Source organism: Amblyomma americanum, chromosome 1 (genome assembly GCF_052857255.1).
Source record: "Amblyomma americanum isolate KBUSLIRL-KWMA chromosome 1, ASM5285725v1, whole genome shotgun sequence".
NCBI lineage: Eukaryota > Metazoa > Arthropoda > Arachnida > Ixodida > Ixodidae > Amblyomma > Amblyomma americanum.
Window position 1 is genome coordinate 145,831,195 of NC_135497.1, and position 7,821 is coordinate 145,839,015.

Here is a 7,821-nt window from a genome sequence, read left to right on the forward strand (position 1 = left end):
TCTTTCACTGTTTTAGAGAAAATCCAGTTCTTGTAAAAGTTTGTTGGGAAAATCGGAGCCAGTATGTATTGCGTAGTATGCTTTATTCGCCTTGTAATTACACGCTGAACACAATTCGAAAGGTTTAGTGGGATCTCTCCTGAGATACATTTTTCAAGGAGCACATACCGACTTATTTCTCGGCATATCTACAGCGTTGAAATTTGGTTTTCTCGCATGAGCAAAGGAGAGCCAAGTATTTTAAATTTCCCGTATACAAACCTTCCACTTTTTTTTGGAAACGTTCCAGTTTTACCGTGTCCTTCTCATGTAAGGGTACCACAAGACCTACGTATATTGCAAATTGGACTTCAAGCATGCGTTATATGTTAAAAGCGTTGTCCTCGCGGCAGTTTTAAAGATTTTTTTTAGACAACAGAACTTTTTAAAAGCAGCAGCACAAATATCTTAGATATGACAGACCATGACAGAGCATTCGTAAGGTCTATTCTTATGAGCTTGTCTTCGTGGACTTCAAGAATCGACCTATTGCCAATGCGACAATTGAATTTGCTGGGATGTTTCTTTCTTGTGACGCGTAGGACAGTTTTAGTGCAATAACGCCTGAGAACGCATCATAGGACATCGTCTGGTAATGCATGTGGACGATTTTATTTTAAGTCGTAAATAAGAAGGGCCTCGGTACACTTTCCCGGAAAACTCCAAAGATGACAGAAAGCATGCCGGAAGAATAATTTTGCACTTGAACAAATTGTTGTCTGTATTTAAAATATATGCAAAAATAAATATTATTGCATCCATCGGAAGACTCGGGCACTTCAACCTATGCAATAATTTATCGTGTGGCGGGTTGTCAAAAACCTTCCAAAAAAAAAAGTTCAACCGATCAGACTTGTCAAGAAAGAATTCGTAGGCTGTTACAGCGCGAAAGCAAGAGGAAACAGACTTGGTTAGCACATACAACGATGGGAACACTGAACCTATTGTATGTTAGCTCCATAAGTGGATCCCAAGGAAATTAAATTTTTGCCGGCGGCGGCCAGGTGAGGAGAGGATCTTAGGAAATCTGTGCGGACAGGGGGGCGTAGGCTGGCACTGGCCGAAGGTTGATTGTTGATCAGCAGAAGAGGCCTCAGCCCTTCAGCGGTCGTAACCTGGTCAATGATGCTAATTTCATCTCAGAGAGCACGGCTTGCGAGCACCAGTCGCCCGTTTCTTTTCTCACACTCTGGCTGCTTTAAGACAGGTCTTCACTGTGCTTGCGCGCGTTATCGGCACATGATAGCAATCCAAGACTATATGGCATCGACACAAGTCTTTGCGTGCTCTTTCGTTGAAAGCAAATGGATTTCTTTGCATATCTACAAGATAACACTCTTCAATCAATCAATCAATCAATCAAACAATCAATCAAAGGAAACTATTTGCTCGTTCAAAGAAAATTTGTACACAATATTTGGACCGATAGCCTACATCTTTGTATCCGGTCGAATACTAAACAAGACATTTGGGCAACCGCAATGACTTGAAAAGAGTTATTCGCGAAGAACTGCAACGAATGTGGAATTTTTTCGGTGCTCGTTCGACGAAAACATTAGCGTGAACCCTCACTACTGCCGTCAAGCATTTCGCCCAATTTGTTCACAAACAACGCGCGCAATATGTGTCCCTTCATTCAGCTTAGTCGCAACGCTCTAATACGAGCAGAAGTATTTTTGATTCGTGTTAGCTTCAGTAGCCTCGGAGTGCACATATAAACAAGCACATCATAATTTTGCTGAGGCACTTGAAAGATCATGTCGCGTTCAGTAATGCCTTTTTATACGTACCTTCTTTGCCAAATGTAACCAGACGACGGGGTTTGCTTCTCGGCCTTATTACAGAGCCCTTACGGTACCCCTAAAGACAAGGGTTCTCCTTACCTTACACACATTCAGAGCTTAAGAAGTGCCATAAGTGCTTCGCTACACGGCCGAAAACCCCGTTGCCTGGTTTCTTTGGCAAAGACGCTACATGCACGAGCTAGTGTTTTGTGAAACATTGTTGTTTGAAAGCACTGCGCGTCATGAATATTAGCTCTCCAGCACTGCAGCTCATTCACAAATGCATAGGACCAGGATTTCAAGATCAAGAGTGTATACGACGCCTTGTTTGCTAGTCGCGGTGGTTAAAGGCACGTTATAGCCACGCGGCGTCAGCAATCCAACATCAGGAATTCGGCCCATGGTTGGCTCGAAGTTCGGTGGAGTTGCGGTTTTAGTGCACGCGCTTGTCGAGCAGTGAGAAGAAAAAGAAAACGAAAAGTTACGCCGGGTGATAGATACACCGAGAAACGTAGAAATAAATTCATTGTTTGCTTTAATAAGTCACTATTGTGCTTTCAATTACAATTTTGGGAAACATTTTGCAGCTCCAGGCCGTTGGCACCCGAGTCTTGGCCAGTTTCCCCCTGCGTATATGATCAATTTTCCACGGGAGGACAGCAGCAACAACAATGAGGAAGAGGAGACCCAAAACCACTGGTGGACAACCGCTGCGTCTCCGCTTTGAAGCGTACTGCACGGTATGTAAACGTGTGCTTAATGGCCCCAACCATACAGCGGAGCATGCCTGCTCGATGCGCGACACGGCGGGTAGCCTTCGCGTATATGCGGGAGGCCATGCTCATCGTGGATCGAATGACTCAGCGATGTGCCTCGAACAGCGCGTGGGAAGAAGGGAAGAGCCCCCGCTGAAGAGGGCTGGGCAGGATACTTAAGAAGAACATCTTTGATACCGATATCCGATACAGATACTCGACGCTATATGGACAATACTTCGATATATCACTGAAATCGCCCATATTCAGAAAGCTGGTAATACGATTAGATAGTTTAAGAAATTTCTTCGTTATTTCTGGAATCTTTTGTATATTCCACTGTCTTTGAAAGGGTTTTAACGAATCTGACCGCACTGATTTCTTCAAGGTACATTGTCGGCGCAGCTGGTTTCGTAAGAACTTCAGCATTGGACTGAAGCCATGGTGACGTTGAAACGATGACTTCCATCAACATTGTGGCAAATTTTTTTTAAAGCTAATGTTCTCCATGCAAGCCGGTTTGTGAGCACTTGACTACATACGAATGAATATGAAACATTTTGGGGGACTTTTCGTTTGTGATGGCAGTATTTACCGGTTTCCTCTGCCTTTGACCTGTGATAAAGGTGTAAAGCTCGTTGCGCTTGGGAAAGCCGAGCGTTTATTTCCCCAGCGCTGTATTTAACAGACGTTTGATGTTGAAAATCCTTCGTTAAAATCTAGAAGGAGAACAACAAAAAATAAAACAACTAAATGTTTTTATTTGGCTAAACAAATCTTCAAAATTTCTCTAAAACAGATGCTGCATTTACTTAACGGTATTAAGTAACAGTACTTGCTCAACCCGCCGGTCCGAAAGAGCCCGCGATGCAGCCTTGCTACACTCGAACCATGTGAAAAGGCCTCTCTACTGGAAGAGACGAGCAAGTTGCCGTGTGATAATATGAAGATGTTTTTTTTTTCGATCGATAACAGTGAAGCATAGACACGTCGAATTGAGGATCCTCTAGCGCTTCATGAAAACTACGGCTTGTTGTAGCGCTTGCTTCTCCAAAGGAAAGAAATGCGTCAGCTGATGCACTTCACGCTGCTGGTGCCGATTTTATCGTCGACCCGCGTTTGGAAGAGTGCGTGACCTTTATCAAGCTGAAAAAGCCGAAAACAAATGTTTTGTTAGCCCCTGAGCATGACGGTAAAAGTCTTTAATTTTTGTTGGGTGTTGTTTCTACCGCATTGGTGAGCCTGTCTCTTCGTCCCTTCGGTCACTGATCGTACAGAAGCGCCACATATGCGTCGTCTATCTGCCAAACAACGAAGTGGGAAGAAAGCAGACTGGCCGGGCCAATGGAATTGGCACCGTCTCTGTCTAATTATACTCCGTTCCATTTATTTAGTGTACTACCACCTGAGCGAGCGCCGTCGACCCAAATTCTGGCTCACAAACACCTCAACATCTGCGGCACACTTTTTTTTTACTATTGAGTATCGTTGAAATACACAGTACACTAAAAATGTACTTTCGATACCGATACGCCGAAACTTTCGTTTTTGGCACGCGATGACTGATACTGATACATAAAATGTATCGAAAGGTAGTATCGAAGATACATGCATCTTCGATACTGCCCATGCCTGCCGCTGAGCGGTAACGGTCACCGTATTTAAACACTACATGCGTGCGGGGGGGGGGGGGGGGGGCTATTAGAGTTAATCCGTAAGCGCAAGGTAACCGACATAAGTAAGTATAATATGGGGATAAGCTAGTTTTCTCTAAAGAACGAAGGTAGCCTAAAAGCGTTCAAGGGGAAGAAAAACGAGCCAGATTTAATCATTTTGGTTTTACAAGTCATTGTTGCCTGTGAGGTCAAAAACGATGAGAAACGTCGTTTTAGAGCGAAACGAGCCAGATTTGAGCACTTTCGTTTGACAATTCATTGTTGGGTGAAACCACTTTGGTTTCACAGGCTAGGCATAGGAGAAAACCAAATGTATGCGCTAAGTGAAAAGGAGAGCAATGCCATTAGCAACATGGATGTGATATTTAAAGTAGGCAAAGAGTTCTGCACAAAATCTCTACTGTAGCCAGCGTAATCAGGGTGCTAATGAGAGAGGCATTAGTGCAGAAAAGTGAAGGAAGTCTTATCAGTAACACAAAGGGGGCGAAAGATCTGGTGAAGATCAAGTAACAGCACATCTTTTGTAAGACGATGGGGACATCGTACTAGAAAAATTATCCACACTGTAAACGCCATGTCTTATGAACAAGAGCCTACTGGAACCTTGGAAGAACGCTAACATTGTCTTAATTCATAGGAAAGGAGACGTTAACGACTTGAAAAACTACAGACGGATGAGCCCGTTGCCTACAAGGTATGGACTAAGGTAATCAAGTCAAATAAAATCAAACCTTACTTTCTTTCTCAAGGAGAAAGGGGGAGTGACGGCTTAAAGTAGGATAAGGCCAACCTTATACTTCAATAGCCGCCGCAGTGGCTTAGCGGTTATGGTGCTTGGCTACTGACCCGAAAGACGCGGGTTCGTTCCCGGCCACGGCGGCCGCGTTTCGATGGAGGCGAAAAGCTAGAGGCCCGTGTGTTGTGCGATGTCAGTGCACGTTAAAGAACCTCAGGCGGTCATAGTTATCCGCAGCCCTTCAGTACGGCGTCCCTCATAGCCTGGGTCGCTTCGGGACGTTGAACGCTGTAAAACCGTCAAAAAATCCCACTTCGACCAACTATGTGACACGGCAGGCTTCCTTAAAGGCTACTCAACAATATACCATAATCACACATTAGTGAGGTTATATAAAAATGCGCAGAATATAACCGACCCCTATATATAGCCTTCATAGATTGAGAAAACATTTCACTCACTAGAAACCTTAGCAGTAATGCAGGTGTTATGGAATTAGGGTATAGAACAGCCTTATGTAACAATACTGGAAGATAGCTATAACGGCTGCACAGCCACCGTAGCCTTCCACAAAGATAGCAATAAAATTTCAGTAAGGAGGGTGTCAGGCAGGGAGACACGATGTCTACAGTGTTCACCGCCTGTTTACAGGAGGTATTCAGGGACCTGGATCGGGAACAGCGGAGTTAATGGAGAATACCTTACTAATCTACTTAAGACTACTTACGCGCTTTAAAAGCGAATGCGTAAATTTTTTCCTTCCTAAGACGCCGCGGTGGCTCAGTGGTTATGGCGCTCGGCTGCTGATCCAAGAGAGGCGAGTTCATTCGCGGCCACAGCAGTAGAATTCGATGGAGGCGAAATGCTAAAGGCTTGTGTACTGCGCGATGTCAGTGCACGACCTCAGGAGGTCGGAATTATGCGGAGCCCTCCATTACGGCGTCCCTCGTAGCCTGGGTCGCTTTGGGACGTTAAACCTCAAAAAACCATAAAACCAAATTAATCTTCGATCCGCTGATGATACTGCCGTGCTAAGTTACTCAGGGGACGAATTGCAAAGCATGATCAAAGACTTCAGGCCAAGCATAATGGTGGGTCTAAAACATAATATGCAGAGAACAGACCCTTGCCACCAAACTGCGCCAAATAAATTGAGCAGCCGCAGCGGTGGCTGAGTGGTTACGGCGCTCGGCTCCTGGCCCGAAAGACGCGGGTTCGATCCCGGCCACGGCGGTCGAATTTCGATGGAGGCGAAATTCTAGAGGCCCGTGTACTGCACGATGTCAATGCACGTTAAAGAACCCCAGGTGGTCGAAATTTCCGGAGCCCTTCACTACGGCGTCTCTCATAGCCTCAGTCGCTTTGTTACGTTAAACCCCCATAAACCATCAAAAATAAATTGAGCAAGGTTCTGGAGTCAGTGAAACGCAAGAAAGGAAATAGAAGCGCCACAGAAGGGTGTGGAGTTCGTCACGGCACTCAATTTGTGGAGTGCAGAGTAGGAGTGGTGTACAGGATTTTGTTCTCATGTGGCCATATCTACGTGGGCCAAACAGGCAGGCGCCTAAATGAACGTCTGTTGGAACGAGCTAATTTTTTGGGAGACCCCTATTCGTCAAAGTTGGTTGCACATTGCAAATCTTGCCAGTGCACTTCGTTCTTTGACAACACTCTTGTGCTGTATCGTAATAAAGAGCAACTATTACAGGAAGTAGTAGAGGCTTATCATATCTTCACAAAAGGTGACTCATGTGTGAGCAGCACTTCGATGGCCTTGTCTAAGCGTGAGATCTGGCTGTTGCAACAACGTGGGAGCCTGTAGGTGCCTAGGATTCAGCAATTGTTATTTTTCTTTCTTTTTAGGTCAGTAGGTTTTTGATGATGACGGGAGGATGTGACGCAGTGATTAGAGATTATTTATATGTGGTTTTCCTCTTAAAACAGTCGGTTGTAAGCCAGTGCTTGTCCGTGTATCTCCTTTTCTGGTCCTTCGTTTTAGTTGCTCTGTTTCGTTCCTCGCCCACTATGCTGTGTTGACTCAAGAAGACTACGGGGGAGGAGGGAATCAAACAATGAAAAAGGACACGAGTTGGCAAAGCGGCAATAGCAGCAAGAAACAAGAATGTGAATATCTGGCGAATTTCTTTGAGAGACATTTCATGCGGAACAAGACATTCACGGCAGTACAGTTCGTCCAATACCGTGGGTAACATATACTGCATCATTTGTTGTTCAATGCTAAAACTGAACGTGCTACTGCACTTGCATTTTTTGTCTGTAGTATGTTTTGTTCTAGGCATACTGCCTGTCTGAACATTAACGTTGCCCTATTTGAAAACAGCGGTGCATATTTTTTTTAACCTCACGCAGCGAACACTTCACATAAGAACTGTATAAGTCTACTTCCGGTTCTCTTCGATACGTTGTCGTTGCGGAACTCGTTAGTGATAAATACGTCATTGCAGCAGCTCATATAACTGAACGAATCATACTGCACGATAGCAAGGTGTGGTAGCTATTTTCAGCGTGTACAGATGGCGTCACACTAGTGTAGAGCGCGAGAGGGCCGGACTGCTCTGCCAATGCAGCGACACCTGGCAGCAGCTAGCAGATTCTTGACGCAACACGTGCGTCCACAATCTCACATGGAAGTAGACCCACATAAACTTAAAAGTCAAGTCGGCTCGAGCACATTGCCTGAAAACAGTCAGCTTCTGTATACTTCCGTTTTTTGTAGCTTGCTACACACTGCGCGATCCCGCTGCACTGTCCAAGGAGGCGCAAAACACGGACCCGCGGCAGTGAAGTGTTTAGGCGCCGTGGCGTAGATA